The sequence below is a fragment of the Phasianus colchicus genome, chromosome 15, assembly GCF_987193195.1.
Source record: "Phasianus colchicus chromosome 15, bPhaCol1.hap1.1, whole genome shotgun sequence".
Classification (NCBI taxonomy): Eukaryota; Metazoa; Chordata; class Aves; order Galliformes; family Phasianidae; genus Phasianus; species Phasianus colchicus.
The window spans coordinates 18166231-18193779 of record NC_143450.1 but is presented as its reverse complement, the minus strand read 5'-3'; the positions used below and the strand labels follow the sequence as shown (position 1 = coordinate 18193779).

Genomic DNA, 27549 nt, shown 5'->3' with positions numbered 1-27549 from the left:
GATTTTGGACAGTGCCCCAGGAAGGATCAGTTTTTATTGCTTTGCCCTGAGCTTGTTTATGAGTTCTTTTATAAGGTTTTGCCTCATAAAGGAAGATCAGTTAGAGATCGATGTCGCTGTGCTTTGTAGGTGCAGACCAGCCACTTCAAGTCTTCATCTGGTCCCATCTGAGTAAACTCAAACCAGAAGCTACGTGGGGACATCGTATGGCACCTGGAGTCGCACTCTGACTCAGAGCAGACTTTTTATGAAGTAACGTTGTGTTATTTCTCCTGCAGCAGGCGCGTTGCCGTGCTCTGGGTTCCATCACACTGTGAGGTGAAGCAGCTTTGTGCAGCCCTGGTGCAGCAGCCCTGCATCACCTCCTGGTAACCAAAGCCCCTGCCTGGCAGAGTGTGTGGAAAGCGTCAGGCCAGGCAAAAACAATGGATACGGAATGAAAGGTTTCACGTTTGTTGCTGGCATTAAATCGTGGGGTGCCTGATGAATGAACTTCGTATAAACGTTGAGGGCAATAGCAAACTCCCTTATGTGGATGATTAAGGAAATAATTGGAGCAGGGAGGTAGAGAAATGCAAGTCCAAAAAGCCTATTAAAGTCAAGATAGAGTGAGCAACTCCTTGTGATCGATCTAAACTCGGGAAAAAAACTACTGAGGTACTCTGTTCATCCAAGCCCCAGGTTTCCTAGGAGATGGAAGGCAGTTCAGAGATGGCTAATGACTGGGCTCTTACTGCTCAGCTAAAATAAGTTTCTCTGCCAGTCCCCAGATGCTCTGGGCTTCTCAGCTCCGCGATAATGAACACACCCAGCAGAAAGCAGGCAGTGCTGCTCCTGCCCGGCCTCGCTCCTGGAGGAGCTCAGTGTGTCGGGTCCAGGTCTGACCCGAGCTACAATTATCTGACAGCTCACGTTACGCTACATTGATTGTTTCTCCCCCAGTGACTAGAAGAGTTAATCTACTTCAGCAGTAACTTGATCAACACTTAAATCTTAAGAAAATAATAGAGAATTCAGGATAAGGGATAGGAAACTTCTCTCTAGATTAAGCCACTAAATGTCAGAGCTATGTAAGAGCTTTGTCTGGAGTAAATCGAGATGAAAACTATATGAAATTTCTTGCATGCTATCTGCTTTAAATTTAGTCAGCTCTTGCTGTTACCCAAAGCTAATAATCCTGGGCAACCTGAGTGCTCAGTGTGTGTTGGTCTGTTACTGGATCCAGCTGGATGTCACTCTGGAAGGGTGACCTGCACTCCGAGGAGCTCCGCTCAGCCGCTGGACACCACGTGCTCTCAGCATCACACGGCGGGCCCAGGATTTAGGCAGCTGTTGTACATCACTGCCTGAAATACAGGTATGAGATAGAAATAATTTGCTTAGCCTTAAAACGTTAGTTATTGTCACCGAAGTCTGGCCTGACATTAATGCTTTTAGTGCCAGAAGAGTGACAAGATGCTGTATCCAGATTCTGCTGAATCTTCTCATAGCAGCATGCCTGCCTGCCCTGGCACAGCTTTGCATGTGTGTACTTACACATAGCCAGGATTCCTGCAATGCATTTAAGTGCTCATCTTTCTGAAACCACAGGAAGCAAATAAGTGCCAAAAATTCATGCCGTATCCAAATGCTACTTTGGGTGGCTCGGGAGACCTAACAGCAAGTTATCTCTTTCAAACAACTGTGTGCTCCCTGGGACCAAAGCAGACACTTGGTTGGAGAGCTGTGTGTAACTGTTGGCTGATTTCATGTGATTTAGAGATTTCCTTTAGCTCTGTTATTAGCTTTTATGAGTCTTAATTGTGTAGTTTACTTGCAATACACAGTCTTTGATGTGCCAGAATATATCCTTAAATGTGCATATGTGCTGAGCAAAATGGTATTTTTACTTCTTCTAAAACTGGGAGCGATGAGCTGGGGAATAGGTCCCAGCCCTGGCTGCAAGTATTTGATGGATCAATACAGACTTAATGGTTATTCTCTTCTGTATTCTGTGTCTGCTGCACTGATGCAACAGGTATCCTACATTCTGTACGATTTGCAGATATGATGTTAGTACTGTATTCTCTGTACTAGATTCACCTCTTGTTTTCTATTATTTCTTTCCCTCTTTCACTCCAATCTTTTCTTTCCCAACAGTAGGTATGTTTAAGGTAGCAGCAAACACAATTGTCAGGACGCCTTTGATAGCTGCTTGAGTCTCAGCTGTGTACGCTGATGAATGGCGCTGATATTGGACTCAATTTCTCTTGCTCTCAGTGCTGTAGGGCTTCGTGGTTTCCTCCGGCTGGGGTTGCTGGCTCTGCTCCTGTGCTGGAGCCATGGTTCTGGTGGCACCTCGGTGTCTCCTGGGGACACGGGTAGGAGCCAAACCAGGAACAGCACCCATGCAGACCTTGTGGTGGTACAGCTTACATAGATGGACAGCCTTTGCAAATTAAGTAGTGCCGTTCATCATAAATTTGTTGCAGAAATGCTCCTAGCCACAGGGAATTTGCGCTATGGCTTGAAGAGCAGCACGTCGTTCAGTGCCTAGAGTAACGGCTGTCTGCTCCCTGAGCTTAAAGATCATTATCCAGCACTCTCTCATTCAGCAGAACTTTTATGTCTAGCAAATTAAATTTCTGGGCAAAATAATTACATGTAAAGGCTGCTGGCTATTATTCACAAGGGGCCAATTTTCTCACCATTTGTTGGCATTTGAAATGTCAAATTTATGGCACTGTAATATATACAACATATAGTTCAAAAGTAGAATGTGAAAGGCTCCAGTCAAGTCTGCTGATGTAAATTCTGAAGATAGCTGGGCATCAGAGAGGGAAAATAAATTATCTAATTGAAGACAAATGGCTGCTTTATTCTGGATGCATTTGCTGTCTGTTCCCTGCCCTGAATGTTGCTGAGCTGCTGCTGCTGTGTGTGGCAGTGCCTGGCTCTGAGCTCTGCTCTGGGTTCCTCAAGGGAAGCCTGATGGTTCCTCCTGGTACCGACTGCTGCTTCCCTCGTCTTTGGGATGGAGGTGAGGCAGGACACATCTTACTTCTGGTGTCTAACGAATTCTTTTGCTTTCAGTTTTGTGGTCACCACCTAGTGTGAGGAACACGGTTTGAGCTAGGCTTGTGCTATATGAAGAGCAGAAATGCCGTTGTTTGGAGCTCCTCAGTTCTCTCTTACAGCATGAAGTTTTGTGGGTATATGGTCAGCTTTCCAGTATCCAGATCAGTGGTGTTGAACTTGTTTTAGGAAGCATTCAATGGCTTTCGTTCATGTAGCCTCTGTTGGTGTCATTTTAGGTCCAGAAAAGATTCATTTCTATCTAGTTAGGATTTTGGTTTAACCATTCCCAATTCTGGAGGTAATGCTTGATGAGGAGCACGGAGTTGACAAACCTGTCAGTCTTAGCATAGCTCTGCATAACGCAGGATGTACTTTGCTCATACGCGTTGGCATCACACACAGAGATATGTCGGGGCCTCCTGTGAATGAAGACCAAAGAGCTGCATGTGGCTGTGTGCACTGAGCATCTCACTCAATGCTATCTTCCCAAAAAGGCTTTGTTAACAGACACCCACTCGCTCCTGCTTATTCTCACCGTGCTCTCGAAAAAACAATCAGTATAAAACCCCATTGCCTCCTTCTAAGATGGATGACTAATGAGCTGTAATTGCTCCCCAACCCTACAGGAGGCTGACTTCATGAGGAGTTAAGGATTATCTAGCTCTATGTCCCTGGGAGGTTATTATTCCAGGAAATTAATTTAATTAGATTAGACCTATTAGAAATATAGAGAGAGCACTGAAGATTGGCAGGGCAGAGCAATGTGCTTTTTAAAAAAACTGTAAAGACTGCAAGTAAAAGGGGGTAATTTTACATTATCAGAATTACTTCCATTTCCTGTGGAGCTTTATTGTTCTGAAAATAACACTCTGTTGGACCTTAGGGCAAACAGCTCCATCCACCTCCATGCAAGAGGTGGTTTCATGCACGCAGTGACCCTGGCTGCATTTCCCCTCGGTTGTATTTGGCCTGTGTTGTTTGCTACTTCATTGTGCAAAGCCTGACTGCACCTTTAGATGGCCGTGTTGCAGTAAGGCAGCTTGTTGCGGTGTTAGATGGTGAATTTAGTGGCAGGAGCAGCACTGTTCTCCCAGGCCGTGCTCAGTGAGCGAGCCTTGGCAGTGACACAGCAGTGTTACAGATGGTTGTTAGCCCTGCCCTGGCCTCGCAGCCTGGTGCTGTGTGTCTGCTGTGGACCAGCACTGTCCTGCCCAGACCGCAGCACCTTGAGAACCGCTGCTCTCCTGAGGCAGCTCTGCCCTGTTTGCTGGCTGTAAAACAAGAACTATTTTCTGCTTGTGGATGGAAAAGCGATTGTGCCACACAGCACAGGTGTGTGCTGCTGCTGTAGTGCTTGCTGGCCAGAGATGTGCTGCTGTGGCAGATCCCTGCCCATCCCCAGCTGGGGGGCGTGTTGGGTGGGGGGCACGTCCCAGGACAGGACGTGGGAGCAGCTCTGGGTGCCCACAGGATGTTTGGCTGTGCTGACAGAGGAGTGCGGTGCTTCTGCTCCTCCATGAGGAGTGTTGGGAAAATAGTGAAAAATATTATCCGTAATTATTTTTAAAGCATATGTATCTGTGACATAGCGTATGTTCCCGAGGGAAAATGTTCAACCAAACACCAAGAAACGCTGCTGCTTGGGAATTGCCCATTGATGCTGAGCACTGAATCTGCTCTCTGATGGAGGGCACGCTGCCTGCAGGAGCCCCAGCACATCCTGCAGCCCTGGGCACCCACCTGCAGTGCAGGCAACTCGTTCCACTTGCATTGTGAGGGCTGCGGGGCTGGGCTGCTGGGTGCTGCGTGCTGCCTGTGCCAGGAAAATAGGAGTTTGGGATCGTTGCTTTTCTGGCAGGAGATTTACACAGCACGCTCAGGCTGGGGTTATCTCAGCAAGTAGGTGATAGGCCCCGGAATGGATTTTCATACTTAAAGGTTCCAGGCAAAGTGCTGTGTGGCTTGCAGTTTGTTTTGCAAATCCTTATCATCCAGCAGCTCTTGTTTGTGAAATGGAGCACAAAATAAAAGCCACGAGGAGCAGTCATGGGGATGCTGCCCGGGGTTGCTAAGCCCACTGCTGCCCTAGGAGCACAGATGTGCTTCCAGTGAGCCTCCAAATCTGGACTGGTGTGCACTGATCATTTTGCTGGGTCAGCCTTCCATGAGCTCTGCCTATTGGGCTCCTGCTTCACGTGAGGTGTGTGCAGGCATTTTGCTTCATGGGATCCTCAAGATTATTGCATGTCTCAATGTTTTAATTATTTGGTAACAATATTTGCCTCAGCTTGTTTAAGAGAGGAGATTGAAAATCCATCAGCTCTCCACGTGGTATGCGCTCCCCCAGAGATCATCTTTGGGGCAACCACTGAAATGTGGTGGGAGGGATGGGTTGGGGTGGCTGTGTGCTGTCTGCTTGCTGCCAGTGCCCCACGTCCCGGATCTGAGCCCAGCAGCTGTCCTGCAGCTCTCTGCGTCGAGTCATTCCAACAGTGCTATGGCGCTTTCTGAACTGGGGGACTCCTAAGTACAGCTCATGGATGCATTGAAAAGAGTGCATTTAGCAGAGGGGAGAACTGGCTCCCACAGCTCAGGAAGCTGCCTACTGCATTAGAGACAGAAAAGTGAATCCAGCTTTCAGAGACATTGAGAACTGTAAATAAAATAGGAGATGTGATCAGTCTCTGCTCTGGCTGCTGGCAGTCTCAGGAGCAGTGGATGATGCCTGGTAGAGGCAGGAGAGCCCCTGAGCCCCTTGGATGGGCCCCGCTGTGCAGCAGTAACAGTGACTGAGCTTGTGTGGAAATGCAAGGTAAGCATTTATTGCAAGTAAACTGTATGCAATGTTTCTCTATAGATGGGCTGCTTTTCAGGGCAGGAGGGATTGCTGATTCTGTTGATAATAATTATATTTATTTATTTTTAATCAAAAAGACTTCCTATTTATAGAGTGGCTCCATGTTTCCATAGGGCACATAGAAATTTTTGGAAGTAGAACAGTGTGGCTTTTCACAGAGCACAATTATGATGCGTTGTTTTGTTTTTGTTTTTTTTTCAAATTCAATTACAGAACTGTAGAAACGTGGGGGAAAGCTGTGTTGTATGCAAGTCCTTTGGCGTGCTCTCTTTTGCTTTAATCTCTCCAAGCTGGTGAGTCTGTGCAGAGCTTAATTAAAGTCAGTGCAAGCAGCTCTGAAACAGAGGCCCGTGGAGAGCTGGATCTGCTGCTCAGGCTGGGCCACGAGCCGCTCTCCTTCCCACGTGCTTTCCTCCGCTTCCTGTGCCCAATCCTTGGAGGTGGCAGTGGAACCAAAACACGAATTAACTCCTGGATGGCCTCCACCAGAGCAGGGGCTGTGCCAGGCGTTAGGGCCAGGCGTCGGGTGCCATGTGCAGGCTGTGTGAGAAGGCTGCATCCATCAGAATCCATCCTCAGTGCCCGTGGGCAGCTGGCTGCAGCCAGCCTCAGCCCTAGTGGAGCCTCTGGCTTTGGGAGATGCAATGCCAGCTCTGCCTGCAGGGCTCTGTGTGCCCGGATCACTGTTCCAAGGCCTCGAGCACAGCAAGAGCTGTAAGAGGGGGATGTGACCTCAGGAGAGTGATTAATAATAGAAGAGGAGGCAGACAGCCCTGTGATAGGGCAGGGAACTGGAGATGGTAGCGTGTGGAGGGCGGCAGCTCGTGTTTGAGAGAAAGCAACACCTGCAGACATGGAAAGGAATTAGAGGTGTGCTGTGATAGCAGTCGGCAGTGAGGCTTCTCCAACACTGTCAGCAAAAAGTGCCTCGACACAAAAGCAGAGGCACATTTCCCCTCCCTGTACGGCTTTTCTGCTCCTCTGCCAGCACCAGCCACTAAATTATCCCACTCCCTCCTGTTACTGGTTATTGAGTGTTTGGATAAGATGGAATCAAATTATATGCATGTTCAAAGAGGGAAGATAAAACCAGACTGCAGCATATTTTATGGCTTTTATAAAATTTTGATGTATGTTGTTGGAATAGATGGGAAGCCACCACCACAGCTTGAGGGCAGGGCTCCTCTTTGAGAACCTCACCGCTGAATTAATACAAGTAAATAGTAGACAGCAAGTATGTGTGGATGAGATTGGAAAAATAAATGTTTTATTTTTATGCTTGGGCTGCCAAGGAAGGGAGGCCCCTGATCACTAAGTCCCGATTTTGGCACAGCTCTGAGGTTCTACCTTTAGTGTGTATTTTGAGTGTGAACAGTTTCTCATCCACAACTGGGAAGGCAGAGAAATGGGAAAGAGCAGCACTGGGCAGCAAAGCAAGCAGCTCAGCTGTGCGGCATCTGAGTGTGCGTGCAGGTTTTTAAGTATAAGCTTCATACGTGCTTTTGTAGAACACAGTTTTCCTTTGGGACTGACACCGCCTTAATTCTGTTGTCAGCTGTCAGCTGTAATTATTTTGTCCGTCTGTCTGCCCAGAGATCTCCTGGAGCACCAGGTTGGAACGGAGGAGCACGCTTGCACTTTGAGACAGTTATTTATGGCCTACGATTCATCTGAGTAGAGAAGCCCCCCAGAATGCCAATTCTTCCCGTGTTGCTCACCCCAAAAAAGCAGGAGGGCAGGACAAGGCTGCTCTGCCAGGACAGTGCTGGTGAGCTCTGCTCAGGGGCAGCCGTACCCTGCAGGCTGGGCGCAGCTCTGTGTGCAGCTGTGTCCTGCCTGGGGGAGCAGATGATACACCAGACACGTACCCACAGCTGCATGCTAAGAGCTTCCCAGTGAATTCCTCTGATTTCTTTTATGGATTCAGCATTAATCCGCTGGTGTTATTTACATATCTGTGTGATGTGACATGGCTTTGAGTCTAGCATGACTCCTTTCATTAAAAGCCTACAATTACCTCCATATAACCTTCTTTATTCCATCCTTTTCTTCATGACTTTGACATTCGTGTCTGGTGTGTTTCAAGCTTCACTTGGGTTTTGAGGAAACAAATCTTTGTGCCTCTGTGTAATGATTGCATCATATTAGTATTCCACGTTCGTGCACCAGTTTGCAGCTGTATCATTGCAGGTAGTGTCGAATAAAAACTGTTTGACTCATTGCAACCTTGCAGGCATTTTGTTCCTCAGAGCTGGTCTCCTGTCCTTAGCAGCTCCATGTGAGGAACGCTCTTCTCACGTTGTGGTCTGCAGCATCTATTTGTGTTGTGGCAGGCAGGTGCCATCAGGCTGCTGGGATCTCAAGGCTTGCAAACTGCAGCTTCCTGCACTGCTCCCTAAGTGCTCGTGTGTAATAACTCAATCTCCAGCACATCATGGGGAATATGTTTTGTGCCTAATAAGATACGTATGTTCGATATCCAATGTATCTGAGTATCACCCTACTTAACCCACTTTGGGCACCATGAAGAATAAAATCATCGTATTTTGCATTTCTACTGGAATTGCCTGAACACCAGCCTATAAACAGGCATTAGTTATCTAATGTGAGTGTTTGCATCTTGTCATTATACCTGCACTTATTCCTACACAGTGTGTGCACGTTCAGTTGTGCTGTTCTAAGAAATAGCACTGTTGTGGGCTCATACAGATTTGCTAAGCTGCTCCGTGCTCCTTTCAGGAAAACAACTGGAAATAAAACGTTTGAGAATGTGTTCAAACTCCTGGAAAGCAACAAAAGCTACAGATGCACTGAGGTCTGGAGGCAGGAGAAGAGCACATGCATGATTTCTCTTACACTGATGCATATGTGAGCCACCTCACCAGCCCTGCAAGAATTTTGAAGATGAATTTCTCCTGGTTGCAGTTGCAGCTCTAAGCTAACAGTGCAGCTGTCTGCCTCATCTCCATCCCTTTAGGAGAAACGTGACTGCTTCCCTGTGAGGTTAGTGGGAATTGTGGGGATTTGCCACATTACATTATGCAACTCTTGTGGTGGTTTTAATGAATAGATTCCAGAGAAAGCTGTTATTAATTAAGCTGCAATATGGCTTGGTCAGCTAGCAGTGAGGAGATGCTAACTGGAGCTGAAGGACCCATCTGTGGAGCTCTTTCAGAACCACAGCTCAGTTGTCATTGTGCAGCAGAGGGAATCTTTGGCAGCAATTCAGTGCATTCCTGTGCCAGAAAGGTGCCTTTGGAAGACAGAAATAAATGGGAAGCATGGGGATGCATTGTGATGCTTGCCACAGGTAGGTAGCGCGGGGACGAGGCACGGTACTGTGTACCAGTCTTGGGTGTGAATAGATGAAAAGATTCAAGCATATGGTAAGCTATTCTCCATATGAATAACAGCTTCTAATTTGCTCGACTCATCTCTAATAACCTTGGCAGCCTCTTTCTTCATAATTAACATCTTCATTCAGCTGCTTGCTAAGGTGCAGTGTGTACGTTTGGGCTCGGAGCAGCTCGGCCATGCAGCCAGCCTGAGTGAGGGCAGTGCGTGGTGTACAGCAGGTGGGTGGGGTGGTGCTGTTTGCTGACTGATATGGAGAACAGGGCTCTGCTTCTGTACAGGTGAATGTAGGCTGTGCCTCTGGTGTGTGTGTATTATTGCCTGGATAGATCTTAGGTCTGCATTATCAGGGCTGTTATTGCTGGATCCTGTGAAAAATGGGAGCACAGAGCTGGGTTCGTTGTCACTGTTACAACCTCAGGCACCACCTTGTGCCACAGCTTCTGGAGAATGTTGGATCTCAGCAGTTCTTTTACACGGAAACAAGATCTAAGAGGTGAATGCCACTGGAGCACGATGTAGTAATGGTCCAAACCTAACGGACCCCTTACAGCACTGTGCAGGGCAGCAGTCCCTCTGTCCCCTGCCTGCTGGGTGCTGCCTGCTGCAGCCATCCCAAACACAATGGTGGTTTTCCTCTCACAGCTGCTGTGTGTGACCTAATTATTGCCTCTCAGCACACACAAAGAGCCACAGGAGAACCAAACAGGTATCTGTTTGTATAAGGAACGTTGATTACTATTTTAAGCCCTTTATCGTGTAGAGCTCAGGCTCACTCCTCATTGACAGCAGTGAGATAACTAGAAAGGCTTCTCCCCCTGCCCTGCAGTTTGACAGTGCTGGAGTTTTCAGGCAATTAAAATCACTTCACACGTCTCCGGTGTATCTGTTAGTGTCTGTATTTGCATGCCAACAATATTCAGACTTGAAATAGCAAATTATCTTATTTGGAGGAGGTGTTTTCTAGGTTATTTTACTTAATTGCTGCAAGGTGAATATTTCAGGTGGATTAATTTAACTAAATGACGCTTGAGTGACTGTATTGCTTTTGGGCAGAGGTGAGGAAAACCCCCGTGCCAGTGACTGATGCGAATAAAGCACTTGTTCTTTTTTCCTGCCCTTTTAGGGAAGCCTCAGCCGATCCCCAGCAGGTGATGGGTGCACTGGGGCAGTGCTGGGCAGTGTGCCCTGAGCATCCAACAGCTGGGACCAGCAGCTCCAGTGCTGTCCTGCGTGCGGCTCAGGTGGGTGCAGTGGGGCCAAGTTCTTCTCTGGGACTTCAGTGTGCGTGTAAAACGTGGAGAATGCTTGAAGTCTTGATTAAGTGAGGTGTGCTGTATCTGCAGTCCTGCACGGTGCTGTTACGTGCTTAGGAGCTGACCTGCATCTCTGTGCCTGCAGTGCAGACTGGTGCTGGTGGCTGCTGTGCTCTGCGGTTCTCCCAGCCCAGTGTCAGAGTGGCACACGAGGCCCAGAAGTGAGAAAAGTGCACTCTCAGTTTTTCCTTTCCTGAGTACTTCCTGCAGCAATTCACAAGGTACAAAATGTTGTTCGTTTATCGGTGTTCCCCGCTCTGAATTTTGGGTGAAATCTTTCAAGGTTCAGCAGCTGATAGCAGTAAGCTCAGCACCTGGTTTGTATTTCTTTGCTGGTTTTGAAAACTGTGTGAGGATCATCCAAAGCACTGAAAGCAATGGGCCCAGCTGCACAAAACTCCTTTCCTGTTGCAACTTCATTAAGTTAGTCCTGTGAGTTCCTAAAAAAAAACCAAGTGTTGGCTGGTGTCAAAGTTAGTGAACAATAACCAGAGCTGCTATTTTTAGCTCTATATTAACCCAGCTCAGCCTAACGTTGCGTTGCATCAAATCAGAATGCAGGGAGGACCCGCACCGATTGGTCACCTGCATCTCCATCTCTGCTCGTGTGCGGGGCTCACACAGCACAGGGCCACCAAAGAGGTGGGCTGAGAAACCTGCCCTGCAGGACCTACAGGAACACTGCTGGTGTTTAACAACACCTTGAGATGTCTGTTGGGAATTTCCTTTGATTATCTCAATGGTTACTCTTTTATCATTATCATCAGTTGTATTGTGTGAAGTTGCGATCTCTCCCGCAGTGCTGTAAGTGAGGAGAAGCACAATGCAAACTCGGTTTGGCTTTGCTCAGAGCAATGGGCAGAAACTCAGTGCCGACTCCTGAGTTCTGCAAGTTTTGTTTTCGCTGATCCCCTTTTCTGAATTTCGGATTTTATCAACTAACATAGCTTTGACATGAAGTGCATCGCTGAAACAATTAGCGCGTGCAATTAAATTGCTATTCATACTGATTTTTCTCTTCTAGGGAGAAGTTTTATTTCAGCTGCTCATTATTTTAGAGCAATTTGCAAAAAGAAGCATCATTGGGAAAAATAGGCGGGTGGCATTTTGGGTGAATGAAACGCACCACTAAGCAAATGAGAAATTAGTGTAAATTTCTTTCCTTTGACTTCATTTGCTGCAGATTAAGTTTGATCCTAATGGTGAAAATTGGGTCAATCTTTTAGAATATTGAGCTTTTCCCATGCAATGAAACTGAGCAAAAGTGGCAAAAGTGAAACCTGTTTTTTTTTTTTTCTTTTTCTGAACTAAATGGGAATATTTTTAGCAGTTGGTTCTTTTCCTCCGGCAGCCAAGGTGCAGTGCTGTCTCTGAAAGCACTGTGCGTGTGTGGAGCCATCTGTGGGCAGCAGGTGGGTGACCACAGCCATGGGTGGCACTGGGTCTCAGCACTGCTGGGTGCGCTGCGGGGTGGGCAGAGTCCAGCAGGGCAATGGCAGCAGTTGGGATTGGTCTGCCTGCTGCCTGGCAGCCAGCTGCTTCACACCGTGCTCGTTTTGCTGTGCTGTGAGATGCATGTTGAGGCCTTTTCTTGGTGTGACTGCTTCTGCTGGGCAGCTCTAATCCCAGCCCTTCTCCAGTGTGTGGTTATACACATTGTGAAAGCAGAGTGTGCGCTTTGTGATGTGATAAGGGTAGGAAGAGTTGGAGAGAAAGGAGAAGCAATGAAATACATTGACTGCAGTGACTTACATGCCTGATGGCAAAGGGCACAGCAGGACCACGCAGTAGTGCTGGGACCTTTTCTGTGCCTATCTGATAAAGCACTGTGGATCTCAGCCGCAGTGGGAAGTGCTGGAAGGCGCTGCAGGGGCGGCGGACAGGATGTGGTTTGGTTGTGTGACAGCCTGGTTGCTTGGAGGAGGAGGTCCTACTGGGGAGGCAAGATTGAGAATGGGCTGGAGGTAAAGCAGAAGGCAGACTGTGCTCAGCACCTCCTGGTCAAAGAGCCAAATACTGAACCTTTGCTGTGCTCTGCTTCTCAGCCTTTCCCAGCCCTATCCTCAGCATGTAGAAATGGGGTGCTTTGATTGGAGAATGTAGTTTTGACTGAAATAGTGGCAAGCATGCGAGCGTGTCAATAGTTAAACAGTTCTAAAATTAGAAGGGAAGAAAACCCCAAAGAGATGTGACATTCGTATGAAAGCAATTGAAGTCCTATCCCGTAAAATTACTCTGTGCAGCCAGAAGCAGCTGTCTTCACCTGGTGTCTGTCACGCCGTATCAGGAGTGCGAGGTGACATCATGAAGTCTCCAGACACATTTTCATGTCATTGGGCTGATTTGTGCCGTTTGATAAATTGCATGTTTGTAAAATCAATGTTCTTCACTGTGTGCGCTCTGCTTTGCGGTGTCAGTTCTCTGCTGGAGATGGCAGCACTCGTAAGAGCCAGCACTGCATGGCATCGCACTGCCACTTCAGTCAACAGCCTGCATTTTCCAGCAGAGTTGATGTAAAAGATTAATGAGTTGCATGAAGATGTGTAAGATGAATTCTCTTTAATTTTGTTTAATGACATCTGTTTTTTCTTAAGCAGGAGACAAAAGGGAGAATTAAATCCTGGCGAGAGGTGAGAAACAGAGCCACGTTCTGTACTGGGGACTGTGCTGAGCTCTGGCCATGAGCTGATGGGTGCCTCTGCCACCAAGTGAACTGTGCTCCTGTGGTGCGGTGCTGGGGAAGCTGTGTCCCTGCATGGTGTGCAGGCGTGGGGCTGGGCTGGTGTGGGCACCCTGCATGGTGACTGATGGGCAACGTCTGCTGTAGGTGTTATAATAGGTGCAATAGCAAATCCTCTGGAGGTTCAGAAACCAGGAGAGCATCTACTGCCCTTAGTGCCTCTGGCCTGCAGCTGGGCATTGAGTGGGTGTGCTTTTAAAGTTCCCTTAGAAGGTGCTGGTGACTTTTAACTGTATTGAATTATTGAGATGGGGCCTGTTGGCCCTTTCCATGCAGCACAGAGGTTATTTCTCGGGGCTGCGCAGCGACCTTGGAAGTAAGGAACAGTGACCTGCTGCAGTTTGTAGCTGCAGGTAGAACTGTTCTGGCAAACACGAGGTGAAAAGAACATCCTAATGAATATTAATGTGTCATAACTTACGACAAGGAGTTGTTCACAAGTTTAATGATGGCTCACAGCTCAGCACACGTGGCTGGAAACACGGATCAGCATTGCTTGGAGCTGACCTCTGTCCCAGGGGAGCTCCCCATTCCTCCTGGAGACGCACTGTTCCCCACAGCCCACACTCAGCACCTGATGCCCACTGCTGCGTGATGCTGCAGCTGTGCTCTGGGGCCCTCCCTGGCAGTGCTATACATTGGTGCATTTCTTTTTCTGCTGTGATGTCAGAAGTGACCCTGCAGCTGTTGGTGCACTGACATCAATGTGAGTATTAATGGCAGCAAGGTGTGTGCCCAACCACGCAGGACTGCCTCACTGCCTCCAGCGAGAAAGCCCAGCCCTCCGAACTGCTTGGGCTGAGGAACAAAAACACAGCACATGAATGAGACTGCTTCTTCTGATTGTGTATTCTTTTAGACAAGAACTGTTTATTGACATAGATTGTCTTGCAGCTCATTTTGCATTTTCCATGCCTGAGGTCTCGTAAAATGAGCTGACTTTGAGAGGAACGTTCATCAGTTCCAATTTAGTTTCGTATGCGAAGTGCAGTGGTTGGTTTTCCTGATGTCTGACTCGTTTACCTAAAAAACAAAACCAAACCAAAAACAACCCCATCGAACAGAGCTAAAAAGCAAGCTATAGATGCATTTCTAAAATAAAAAGCTGGCCACAAAATCCTTCTGTGAGACACCGATAACACGTAGCGCCGAGCCGGACCAGTCCTGTCTATTGGGTAGCAATGCTGTGCAGCTCTCTGCTCCATTCTGGCCAATTTTCAACACCCCAGTGACTGATGTAGGATTTAATAGCCTCTCTCGAGTTGTACCGTGTAGTTAAGAGCACATCTGCTGAGAGATAAATCATCCCTTTGAATAGTCCAGATGAATAGCCTTGGTCCTGTATTGTCATCTAACTCAGGTTTTCAGATTTCTCTTTGCTATTCCAAAAAGGGAGGGGAGCAGAACTAAAATCTCAGGAACGTGACACTGCATAAATAAATGTGTTTATGGCTGTACCCCTCCATCTGTCTGTCTGTCAAATCCTGTGGCCTTCCTCTGGAATGGCAGAACTTCTGTCAGTACTTTCAATGCCAACGCTTTAAATGTTCGGCTGAGCTGTTCTGGTTTTGGGCTGGCAGGGGAGGGGCAAACACTGCTGCTGAAATCATTGCCCATAACTGAAGCAGATGAAGTTTGTCTGCTCACTTTTTTTTCCCTTCCTTCCTTCTTTTTTTTTTCCTTCCTTCCTTCCTTCCTGTTTTTTTTCCTTCCTTCCTTCCTGTTTTTTTTCCTTTTCCTCTCTTCTCACGGAAGGTGGGAAGAGGAGGGGAAGATATTAAGTAACACTGACTTACAATGTATCATCTTGACCTGACTCTCACAGGGGAACCCTTTGCAACATCCACCAACGACCTCCGAGCAGTTATTTGTCCTGTAGGATGCAAAGACAGAGAGATGCTTTGCTGCTGCTTTCAGGAGCTGAGGTGTTGAAGACATAAATGCACACAATGGAGGAGCATCGCATGGGAAACACTGCCTTCAGGAGAGTTGTAATGGTAGGTTAAATTCTCGTTCTAAGAGTGATAGTTGAATGAAGTACAACATAATTATGGATTACAGGTATTAAGTGGCAGAGCAGAGCAATTGCAGTTGTCTCAGCATACATCTCCTGTCATCCCCACGGGGCTCCACTCCTCCTGCCAGCTCTGGGAAGATGGAGATCGTTCAAAGAGCAGCCAAAATGATTGCAGTCAGGATAAGATTTATGAGGAAAGGTTGGAGAATTAAATATGTATGGGATGGCTAAACAGTGACTTAAGGGGAGGCGTAACTTTTTATGAGAGTCTGAAGGTTACAAATATCCAGGATTGAAAGACCCATTCTGCGTGAACAGGCAGAGTTGCTGAGTGTGATGGTACAATGCTGAGAAAAGGCACAGTTTCAAATGTCAGTGATATAATTTGTTCACATTTATGTAAAGGGAAAAAAAAAAAAAAAGAAATAATCCCAAGTAACACAAAACCTATGGGAAAATGACTGGAATGTCTCCAGCTTTTGTCACCAGAGTCTTCCATTGAGTCGCTGTGCATCAAACTGCACACAGCTCCAGCACGGAGCTCCGCTGTCATGGGATCTCTGCTTCCCTCTGCTCCTGAGGTCAGTTCTCAGGGTGGCAGATGGGAGCTCTGATTGTATGCAAAAGTGGTAGATGCTGACTGGAAATGGGCAGGGTTAAAGAACTGTGCTCTGTAATTCCAATCTGAGGACAGCATCTCTCTGGGCTGCAGACTGGATGGGCTGGATTGATGAGAAAGGATGCCAGAGTCACTACAGTTAACTTTGTTTGCTGAAGCCAAAGGATGTTTCCATTGAGTTCCAGGGGTTTGGGATCAAGCCTGCTCTGAAAACATCCCATAAAAAGGCCAGAAACTGTTAGCAATTATTTTCTCTTTCATTCCTTAAATCACTTTTCCGTTGAGGAGCCTTGCTGCAATTTTCCCATGGACTTTCCTCACGTCTGCAGGCCGTGGGTGCTGCAGAGATGCTGGGCACTGCCCCGTGATGCTGCCCAGAGGTGCCCTGGAGGTTGCAGAGGAGCCCAGCCCAGGCAGCGTCCCAGAGATGGGAGAAAAGGGGTAGGGGGCAGCAGGGGTGGCAGAAAAGTATTTGCACTGTTTCCTTTGCACAGCCAATTCTTGACACAATTCTGTTGTCTTCGGAAAAATGAAACCCCAGGAAGTGATCCTGCATCTTAACAGCTTTGTCAGCAAACTTTTGTTCTGGTGTTCTGGGGCCATTTTTCCTGAACTGCCGTTGTAATGGATGGTGAATGTTTACATGCCTGGTATGAGCTGCTCAGATCCAAAGTCATTCTGGAAATAGTCTGTCTGACAGCCATTTTATTGGCAGAGAAGCTATTTAAATGTGCAGGCTGTGCAGGAGATGAACTGGCTGCCCCGTGTGATGGCAAGTGGAAGCTGATGGATTCTGTTCGGGCCATCAGGTGACCTTAATGCTTTCCATTCTAATTACTTTCCTGTCAGATGTTCAATTAGAGTGACAGGGTCCCAAATTCCCAAAGATCTCTGTTTTGTCTTAGAAGATTAAAGGGTGGCAACTATTTTCAATATGATTATCATCATTATCTCTGGGAGATTTTATACTTCAGAAGTCAAAGTCATAATAGCCTGGCTCACCGCAATTATTTGCAAATTGCCTTAATGTATTTTCCAGAAGCTCTTTCTGCACTTTGTAATTTATTTATTTGCTAAGCCAATAGCACATTAAAACGCTAAAATGTCTCTGAACCTATATGAAGCCTGTCTGATGGTAACTGGCATGGACATTGCCAACATCCCCTTTACCACCAGCAGCCTTAGATGCACTTTGTTGGAACGCCTCCCATTGGGGTTCTCTTGTAGGTAAAATACCTTGATGAATTTCTCCTCTTTTTCCCCATTTCCCCCCCTCTTTTTGGTGATGCTGCAGTAGTTCTCTGTGCTGGTGGAAAAGTTTGTGAAAATATATATGAACCAGTATAGGAAAATACCTACATTCTCTCTCTCTCTCTCTCTCTCACACACACACACACACACACACACACACACACACACACACACACACACACTCACACACACTCACACACTTCTCCAAACACACCTTGTCCCTGGGTGCACGTTTCAGAGGTGGTGCACGTTTCAGAGGTGCAGGTGTGGAATGGAGCAGCAGGGCTCTGCTGTGCAGCAGGGCTGCAGGGCGGGCAGTGCGGTGGGTAGCAGTGCTGAATGCACCGTTAATATCCTGACCATTTCTGTGCCCTTCCTTCCTGCTTCTGATGGGGAGCGGGGAGAAAAGAGACAATGTGTCCTGTGTATTAAATGGAAACCAACTCAAATAGCTTTTAAAATACGCTGGGCTAATTGTTCAGGAGTAATTTCCAGACCGAAAGTTACATTGTAATAATTGTGAATAATGACTGAACCACAAAAAAAGGTAGATGGCTTGCAGACGTTTTGTGAACAGAAAATGAGGCTAAACTCATTGAATAAATTAATTGCTATGGATTATTCCCTTGGCTTTAATCTGCTGCCTGCTGAAAGAAATCTGTGCAAACAGAAAAGCTGCTCCGTAGCTCTCATTTTGAAATGTGGCTGCTTTGCACTGAATAGGAGAGAAAAGAGGCCTGAAAGGCTTTTTTCTGTGTTGTAATGATGTATCACGCTTGTAACACAATTTTCACCTTCAAAGTTTTACCTGCCCTTTGGGATGGGGCAGTTTTATAATCCCATTTTATTAGCAAGAAGCAGATGGAGAGCCTGCAGGGAGGAGAGGCCACTTCTCCCAAGGCCACACATTGTCTCCTTGGCAGAACTGGAGCTGGAATTTGGGATTTTGCACTCCCTGGTTGATGCTTATGAAATTGTTCTGTTTGAAGGCTTCTCCTTCCTGCAAAAACACACATGCTGGGAGATGGGCAGAACAACCCTAAGCTGATTTGAGGCTTTGCCAATGAGAATTCAGAGAAAAGAAGAAATGAGAAGACAAGTCCTCCAGTCCTCCATTTTAGAAGATCAATCCTGGTAAAGAGGAATTATATATTAAGACCCAGACAGATCCTCTCAGATTTACTATCTCAGAGGACAGCAGTGAAAGCAGAATGTTTTTCTGTGAGGATTATGATTACCTGACAGGGCCTTATCGTTACCAGGAGGAATGACCTCAGTTTAGGAATGATCTGTTCATTTATACATAGCTGTTGCTTTTTAATAGTGCAGTCCTTTCTTGCTGCTATGAATATTAATAAAAATAAAACTAGGGTCCATCTCTTTACTTGGATGAAATCTGCGATTTAAAGCATACTTTGAAGAGCCTTTAGATCAATCCCTGGGTTTTATAAGCTGCTGGCAGCGATTTATGTGGATGTTAGACCTGAGGTCCTTCCAGGCACAGCACACAAGCTGTCTGTAACACATCAGCTCGAGGCTGCCTTCCTCCCTGCTCCGTTTGGTGTGGCTGGGTGCCTTAACGGGGTGTCCTTGAGCTGGAAGTGCTTTGTGACAGCCTGGCAGCTCAGGACAAGACCTTGCTATTAATGGGGCTCGGGGTGGTGTCACTGTGCTGGGATTTATGCACTCTGCAGGTCATCCCTTTGAGGAAGCACTGGCATTTCTCCTTGTGCTGGGGCTGATGTCCCCTGCTTGGTGTTATTTATAGCTGGGCTCTGTGCCCCTGCCTGCTCACACGGCAGTGGGAACCAGCTCTGTGCTTCCTCTCCCTGAGCTCGGGTCCAACTCACGCTGCATGACGCAGCAGCTGCTGTGCTGCAGGGCTGGGTTAGGGCTGGCGTTGGGAGGTGGCTGAGCAGAGTGCATCGCACCCCATCTGGTACCACTGCATCCACTCAGTTTATCCAGATAGATTCTTCCCCTTCATTTGATAAAGTCTAATGGAGCAGAACAAGAACCCAACACCAACGTGAGCTGTGAGACAGCTAAGCCGTCTGTTGCAGGAAGCATCCAAGGGCTGCAGTTCTCTCCTGCAGGTTCTGTTCTGTGGCAGCCCCTTCAGAGAAGCCATTCTGCAATTATTGCTGCTGGAACAAAGAGTAACCAAATGCTGGTCTTGGTACTGTGCTGGTTTGTGCTGCTGTTGGTTTGTTCAGCACATCCCTCCGTGCACCCCTCAGCTCCCACTCTTTCCAAAGGCCTTTTCCTTGCATGGCTGCCATTCCCACAGCTGCCCACCAAAGCCCCCCCAGCACACTGCTGTGCAGCTGCTCCAGGCCCAGCTCTGCACCATGTGGGGGCTTTGTCCCTGCTGATTTCTTACTAAGAAAGCCTCCTGGTTTCCTTCTGCTGCTTCAAACGCTCATTGAGAGTCAAACTTTCAACACGAAATGACACCAATGGAAAGAAACAAAAGTACCTGTCGTTTCCTGATGTGCCTGAAGCCGTAAAGTGATTTGTATACAAATGAAAATCAAGATTAATCAAAATCTCTTTCTGCACGTTCAGGGGGGTGAAACCTCCAGCATCAGTGGCAGAAGCACATTGCACTGAGTTCTGCAGAACAATGTCAGTCTTTTTTATACAATGCTGTTCATTCGAAGTTACATTTTCTTCTTCTAATTTATTTGCATGAAAAAGATGGCATGGCATAAATCATCCTGTGTAGGTGGCTGGGTTATTTGCATTTCAGAGGCTGTTTTTAACTTTGTATTAGAAAGGAATTTGCCATTGAGAAGCTGCAGAAGGTGCTGAATTTTCTGGCTGGTGATTCTCAGGAGGTGGTGAAAGACCTTCTGTCTGCTTGGGACAAATCTCTTGTAGTCTGTATCTGTCTTAAAAAAACAGCAACAACAAAAACAACAGAACAAGAAACCAAACTACTCACCTACAGCAAAGGCCAGGAGCAGCCGCTCTGCAGGTGGCTCCATGAGATATGGGGCATCTGGGACTGGCGCTGAGACCCGACAGCATCCCATGGTTGCCCAGTGCTGCTCTTCCTCATGGATGTGCCTGGGGTCTGGAAGGCCTCAGTGAGATTGCACATGGCTGTTTCCAGCTAAAGAAGAGTGATGAGAATCTGTATCTTAGATTCAATACAGCATGGAGCACACAGGGACCAAGCCAGCAGAGTCAAATGTATTTTATTAGTGACGAGCTGAGGCTGTGCATGAAAGAGCACATCTGACATGTTAAATGCATTATATTTCCCTTCAGGAAGGGAATACTCAGAGGGACGGGGCTGACGAACTGAGCTGATGAACTCAGACTGGCGGTGATGAGAAGGGCATGGACAAAAGGTCGGTGGTGGACTGGGGACGGAAGGGCTGGGGAGGAGCAGCCCCTGCCTGCAAGCAGGACAGAGCTCAGAGCTCCTTAAAGATATGGGGAAATTGATCGCCGCTTCATTATCCTCCTTGCTGATTCATCTGCCCATCAGCCTTCCAGCAGTTTCTTACTGCTGCTCTCAGTTTACTCTCTATTAGAATGGATCTGTGGTCAAGTGGTCCTTAACGATACACAAACATCCTAATACCCTGTAAATTGAATCCCGGAGCTGGCTGGGACTGCCTCTAAGTGCCTGAGTGGGAAAGCACTTCCTGAGTCCGGGGTGCCTGATAACGGTGTGGAGAGATGTAATGCGACCATTATTGTTCTCCCTCCTCACAGAGAGCTGCTCCTTTCCAGTTTTCCTCTTGAGATAGCTCCCTTAGGCGAGAGGCAGTGCTCACAGCTTTCACCAAGTGGGACTCTGACCTGTTTCTCCTTGAATAATGAGTCCTGTCTTTGTTGTTCTATTTGCAGCTCCTTTTCTTTACGACTGGGCAACGGCCCTCCAACTCCTTCAGGAATGTTTACTGCCTCACTGTACCTGCGTTCATGTCCTGCATGCAGGCAGGTGGGGAATGATGTGGCACACCCTATAAACGAGTATCTATGTCTGTTCCGTCATATCCTTATGATTTATTGGTTGCCTTAAGATATTCACAGAGATGCAGGCGTTATTCTCCTATTTTTGCAACTATCTGTTTTGGTAGCATTGGTACTTGCTGTGTGGAGGTGCTTTCTGTTGCCTAGGGCTGTTGCACTTTGGTCTTTGATCTCAGATTTTGCAAGCCGAGTGAGTTGGGGGTTGGCCAGTGTGTGGGTGAGAGATTTATAGGAATTCCATGATGCCGAGAGGAATTGTTTGGGACTGAAGAAGGCTCTTTCTGCTTGGAGTCAATGCTGGACAGACAGCCTGGTGCAGGGGGTGTGCAATGCCGCAGGCTCCGGCTGCGGAGAAGCTGCGAAACACATCCTACAAACCTCAGAGTGCCTCAGCCAAAATCAAATGTGTGCAATCAGTCCTGCATTCAAAAGCTTCAGAGGACGTATTGTTACTTTTCACTCTCTCCTGTAATGTAGCACCAGGATTTCAGTGCACAGATGTTCTGAGGAGGATGGAGGGGAGGAGTGTCCTACAGACGCAGCACGATGCCAGCACTCCTCACTGTATGCCTGCTGCCCTCTTGGTTTGCTGCTAGGAAGCGGGAGCCACTGCTGGCCTGCTGGGCTTCTGTGAGCTCCCACCTGAACAGGGTACATTGGTGTGCTGCGGCTGTTCCTCCCCATGGGAATGCAGTGCTCAGCGCTGCGCCCATGGCTGCTGCCCGGCCAGTCCTGGGGCTCGTGGGAAGCACTGTCTGTGCTGCACAGGAACGCCCTGAGTTGGGAGATCTCCCTGCATCTGTGTGGAAAACAATGGTGAAAAACTGGCCATCAATTTCAAAGCACTGTGGGACTATGATAGCAGTGTTCTCCAACCGCTCTCATTTGCCATTAGTGAGTGACCCCTTAATCACATCGCCAAGTAATCACTCACACAAGTAATCCTATTGACACCGGTTGGGCTGGAGCCACATCGTTATAATTTAGCAAATAATTACTCAGTTGTTTAGAATATAAATGCTTCTAATTTATGTAGGAATGGAAGGCATTTCCATCTCATTCATTAAAGAAAACATGATGTGAATCGTCACTTACTTAACACATGCAGGAAAAGGCAGTTTCAAAGCAGCATAATGCAATAAATAGAACGTATCTTTTTCTAGCACAGGTAATGTGAGTTTCCCAGCTAACGTCTCCTGTGTTTTTCTATTGCCTAAAGGGTAAACTTGGGCTGAATTGAACACTGGCTTCTTTCCAGGTAAGTCACCATCAGCAGCGAAGACCATTTGTTTTGAACGCTGTTGTTTTTTAGCTGGTGGTGGGTGGCTCCATCCTGCAGAGCTGCCTATGTTCATAGAGCTAATGTGAGCCAGGAGAAAAGGAAAGTTCTGCCAGAGGCTTGCTGTTACAATGCTCGGGTCATTCACAGAGTGTTATAACAGCTGTAATAACCCATTGTATTTTCTGTAGACTGAGGTATGACTCCGCTTGTTTGGAAGCCTCTGAATCTTCAGTCGTGCAGAACTCCAGTTTGGAACCTGGCTCTCCATCCCCAGGCAGTCCTGCAGTTCCCACCAGTGGCACATCACCTCCAGCATGCTTTCCTGAGCAGGGATGCAGCTCTCAGCTCAGTGCTGGAATGCTGTTTTTGTCTCTTCTCCCTTTCTTCTTATTGCTAAGTAAATAGTAAAAGCATTCCTAATTGGAAAAGTGAGGCTTCAAAGAAGAGGTTTCTTCTTATTCACTACATTCTCCCACACTTGGGATATCAATGCACTTTTTGGTAAATCCCCCCCTTTTTTTTTTAAGGAAAAATGGTGTTCTAGCTGCTATTTATGCGTAATCTACTGAGCAGCAAGGGGAAATGGCATAAAAAGAAATCTCTGGAGTAACACAGGGAGAAAAACAAACTGATAACTCCTGACAGATTGATGGCTCCTTCCTTCATCTAAATCTTTATAGATTAGCATGTCTCTTCTTTCACAGATATGTTTGCTTGCACTATGTCATCTAGCCTAATCTGTACAGGAAGTATATTTATCCTGGAGCAGTGGGGCATTTGTACTGCTAGCTTGTCACCGAGAGTAATGGACAGGAAAGGTAAGATAATTTCAACCATATTAAGGGCTGAGAGTGACTATGGGTGTTTTGATAATGGGATGCTAGAAGTGAATAAACTGAAATGCTTTTGTTATGTATTTTGCTAATAATAGATCTTTCGCTTCAGTTTCTTCCTGTTTCCTCTGTTCCACTGCTGAGAGGGGGCAGGGGGGCCACATGAGGACTGGGTAACACCTAGGGCTGCTTGGGCTGACCCAAGGAAGAAGGGATGGGTGTGTGGACCCCCAGGCAGGGCTGGCTTGGAGCCTCCCCAGGTTGCTGCCTCCCCCAGAGCCTTCTTCTGCAAATAGGAGACAGCACTGAGTGAGGGGAAGCATCGCTGGGATCAGGCACCAGGGATGAGGCAGCATTCCTAGTCACAAAGATGACAGTTAACTGGGGATTTTTTTTTTTTTTTCTAGTGTGTTACTGATGAAGCTGGCAATCTCCAGAAGCTGCTTCCTGCCTTTGTTTGGTGACCAGCCCTTCTGCAGGTGAGACAAGTTATCACCTGCTGTCTGGTATTCAGATGTGGAAGAAGCCCTCCCGCCGTCCTGCTGCTCTGCCAGGTGTGGTTTCTCTGCGTCTGATTCTCCCTTTTTCAGTAACTCTTTGGTTACTACCTTTGTTACCTTTCATCTACTGATTTCACAGCTCTCCACAACTGCCAGGAGTGATTTGAATTCTGATCCTGCCCTCAGAAATCCCTGCAAACCTTCCATCTCACAGCCATCACCAGTTGTATCCATGTCGTCTCTGCTGCAGCACTGGAGCCTGCACAGGAGCACCTGGGAGCCATTCAGCCATCCTTCATCCTCACAGGGGGCACTCGGAACACTTTGGTGATTTTCATTGTATTTGTATGTTAATTTTATTCAGGCTTTGCTTGTTGAGCTCTACTCGTGAGCCCGATTAGGGAGCTGTGTGGCACCTTGCTCAGGCGTTGCGCTGTGCCTTGTATTTTGGCAGCAATGAGCTCATTTCCCCCTCCAGCACATTCCCTCCCTGCCATGGCCTAACCCTAACCTACCCCCTTCCCTGCCCCAACCCTCCTTGAGATTTGACTTCCTTTACTATTTATTTCCCCTTGAGAAATGTATAACTCACCTTGGCTACGCCCTGTGGGCCGCCGCCTAACCTTCGAGGTGATGACAACTTGATCGGTGAATCATAGATTTCGGTACCTTTGAAGCTGACACAGAGGGCTGTGATTTCCAAATGCATCCCTTCTGATAGGAGTGGTGCTTGTCCTTCTCTGGGATTTTCTGTTTAATCCACTCTGTTGTCTTTCCATTATTGAAAATGTTTTCCATTGTAATACACAATAGACATATTCAGTAACTGGACATTTACATAGTGCAGCGTGTGAATTATGGACCCAAAGTTTTGAATGCTGTAGAAATTCCATCGGTGATATTCCTGGCTAGAGAGTGTTTGGAGGCAAACAACCACAGCCTGCTGACCAGCATGCACACTCACCTCCCCTCTCAAATCTTTGGGGTGTTCTAGGGTCTATAACTCTATTGCTGCTAAGGCAGCCTCTCTCATGCTTCTCTGCTGTTATTCCAAGTTCTTTACTTCCTGCTCATCTTGTTCTTTACCCTATGGGTTATAACTCTGCCCCGCACTGTTGCTGTGAGCTGCCTTTCCTTGCCCTTACATGCAGCATGCCAGCCTGCATCCTCCCTGTTATCCCAGAGCAGCTCTGCCTGGAGGCCCATTGCCATCCTGATCAGGCATTTCCCTCCTTCAGCAGGTTGTCGAAATTAAAAGCCTTTTCAAGTGTGCTGTGACACTTAATAAATCATACATCATATGGACTGTTTGCAGTGCACAGATGGCAACAAAGCCATTTTTCAGCTTGCTGGGGGCTTTTCCTCAAGCTCCTGCACAACATATCACTAACAAGGCCACGGGGCAGCTCAGAGGCACCACCTCACTCCTTCTCTTTTCCTCCTTTAACCCTTTTAGGATTACTGGTGTTACAAGGCCATATCAAACCAAAGCTTACCTGTGTTGGAGACTTCTCTGAAAATCCAACTCGAAAATCTAATTTGCTACTGAAAATGTCTTAGCCCTACAAAGGAGATCAGTCCTGGTAAGAAGTTTCTGGACAACTGTTCACCACATCCAGGGCAGCGAAGTCCTTTGGGGTCCTCCATGTGACTTCAATGGGAGTTCAAGCAAACCTCCTGCCACAAAAATAGCCAAAATCAATACTTTGATTCATCCCAGGGAATGGAAAGCATGATAATGTGCTAAATGCTACTTTGGCTTCTGATATACTTTTTACATTATAAGAACTGATGAAGCATTTAATGGGAGAGTAGAGAAAAAACAACGAATCGGAGTGTTCCCCTAGGCTGCTGAGTACATGTGGTGTGATAAAATGCCATTATTAATCTCAGCTGGGGGCAAATGATGGATTCACAGTAGAAAGAATCAAAGCCCATGCAAACAAACCGCAACCACTTGGAAAAGCATTTCGAATATAAACGCAAAAATTACAGATGTTACACGAAACTTTATGGGAAACGGTCCCGAATGCAGCCAAGCATTGAGCAAACTGTTGAATGCAATTATTTCTCTTCTTTCTCCTTCCTTGGGTGTCTCTCAGCCAGGTGTGATGTTCCCCGTTCCCAGTTCATTTGCTGCACTGCTGCTCCCCTTTGCATAGCCTGCAGTCCCTCCCTCGTCTCCCACTTTGTTTACAGTGCAGGAGCCAGGGCTGCACATTGCCTTCCTGCAGGGGCAGAGGTGGCAGAGCTCCCCAGCCCCATGGCCACGGTCCCCCCCAGGACCTTGGGAGCTGTGGGTCTGTCTCTGGTGAGGCTCTGCCCAGAGCTGTGTGCTGAAGAGCAGCAGCTTGGGAAGGCCATTCAGAAGAGGTGCTTCTGCAACGCTGTGATTAGTTTGGGCTGAGTATGTATAATTAATTTCATCTTAAATCAATTTACAGCATAAATAATGAAGCACCTCTAAATGGCCCTTGGGCCAGGCAAGGGTTGAGGTGTGTAGTGCAGCACGTGGAATGGAAGGAGCAGCTCCCCTTGTTGTGTCAGTTCCTTGCAGGGCAGCAGTAAGTGTCATCCCTGTTACTGGCTCACTCTGCTCTCAGATCCTTGAAGTCATCTCCCCCCAGCTGAACATACCCCACTGTTTTTCAAAGCAGCCCCCTCCTCTTCAGAAAGAGCACCGAATTTCTGCATTGCTTTTAACTTCAGTAAAAGAGAGTGCTGCAAAGAGCAATAGCTGGGGATGGAAGTTACTCTTCCACTGACTCAGGGATGAACTGCAGCAAAAGGAAACCTCTGAGAGCTGAGGGCTCCCTGTCTGCATGCAGCCTTCTGGCTGGAGCTCCGAGCTGCTGCTGGGGAGGAGCTGGGTAAACTCTTCCTTCATTCCTGTGCAGAAATCACCTATTTCTGATCTGAATTTCACATTCTGTCTTCTGGGAACTGTGATGCTTTTTTGCTCTGGAATGATGCAATTACAGTGATATGTGTGCTGCTACCGCTGCTCTCCTGCACTGAGTGCCACGTTTGCTAACTCCTGAGATGATATGGGGAGGTTTAGCACAATTGCATCCATTAAAACCAACCACTGCTATGATGGCAAAGCTCTTCACAGTGCCTCAGATCTGTAAGTCACACATGAATCCCAATCAGTTTTCTGTAGCTGTTGGATGGGAATGAAACTCATTCAACACAGCACCTGACATGCAGATGTGATCCCCTGTGGGGTGTTATTTCACAACAGGAAATTCTGTGCTCTGAACAGCCAGAATCCCACATCAGTACACTGTTAAACAAATATCTTTTTCGGATGGTCAGATTTACAAGGTTGATTGAGGCTGTTTGCAGACGGAGTTGAGCCGTTGGCTCACTGCTGTTGCTCCTGCTGTCCCTCTCTCCTGTTTTGCTTGCATGCAGGCAGCCTTCCCTGTAATGAATGGCCCTGTGCCCACCATCGCTTCATTGCAGCATCAGGAAGAAGCAGATAGATGTTGCCATTTACCTGGGTAAGATAAATAGTGATTGGGTGGTGGGTTTCTTGTCTGAAGATGGATTGAGCAATAGAAGTCATTCTCCCTTGCACTCCTCTTTTCAAGTGGCTGAGAAGCAATTTCAAGCAATGGAAGTTTGGACCCAGCAGTGTTCATCATGTTGGCTCTTGGAGAGAAATTAGTCACAGTGTGAGTAAATAATGGAGAGGGTGCAGAAGGCAGAGCGAGGCAGCATTTTTCTC

The 27549-nt window shown here is 47.2% G+C and overlaps 2 long non-coding RNA genes across 2 annotated transcripts in view; both read left to right on the top strand.

Moving 5' to 3' along the window:
• LOC116232263 (uncharacterized) overlaps positions 1-26213 on the top strand; it is a 34108-nt gene extending 7895 nt beyond the window's left edge. Inside the window, exons 3-15 of the long non-coding RNA XR_004167640.2 lie at positions 8654-8917; positions 10395-10512; positions 10670-10805; positions 11936-11996; positions 13182-13214; positions 15150-15321; positions 20488-20570; positions 21679-21852; positions 22421-22459; positions 23188-23301; positions 23724-23870; positions 23956-24143; positions 25273-26213. This is a non-coding gene — a long non-coding RNA (uncharacterized LOC116232263). The remainder of the gene's footprint in view (positions 1-8653; positions 8918-10394; positions 10513-10669; positions 10806-11935; positions 11997-13181; positions 13215-15149; positions 15322-20487; positions 20571-21678; positions 21853-22420; positions 22460-23187; positions 23302-23723; positions 23871-23955; positions 24144-25272) is intronic.
• Positions 29-1358, top strand: LOC149915945 (uncharacterized). The gene is made up of 2 exons (XR_016471281.1): positions 29-443; positions 1146-1358. It is a non-coding gene; the product is annotated as an uncharacterized LOC149915945 (long non-coding RNA).
• Positions 26214-27549: the final 1336 nt, after the last annotated feature.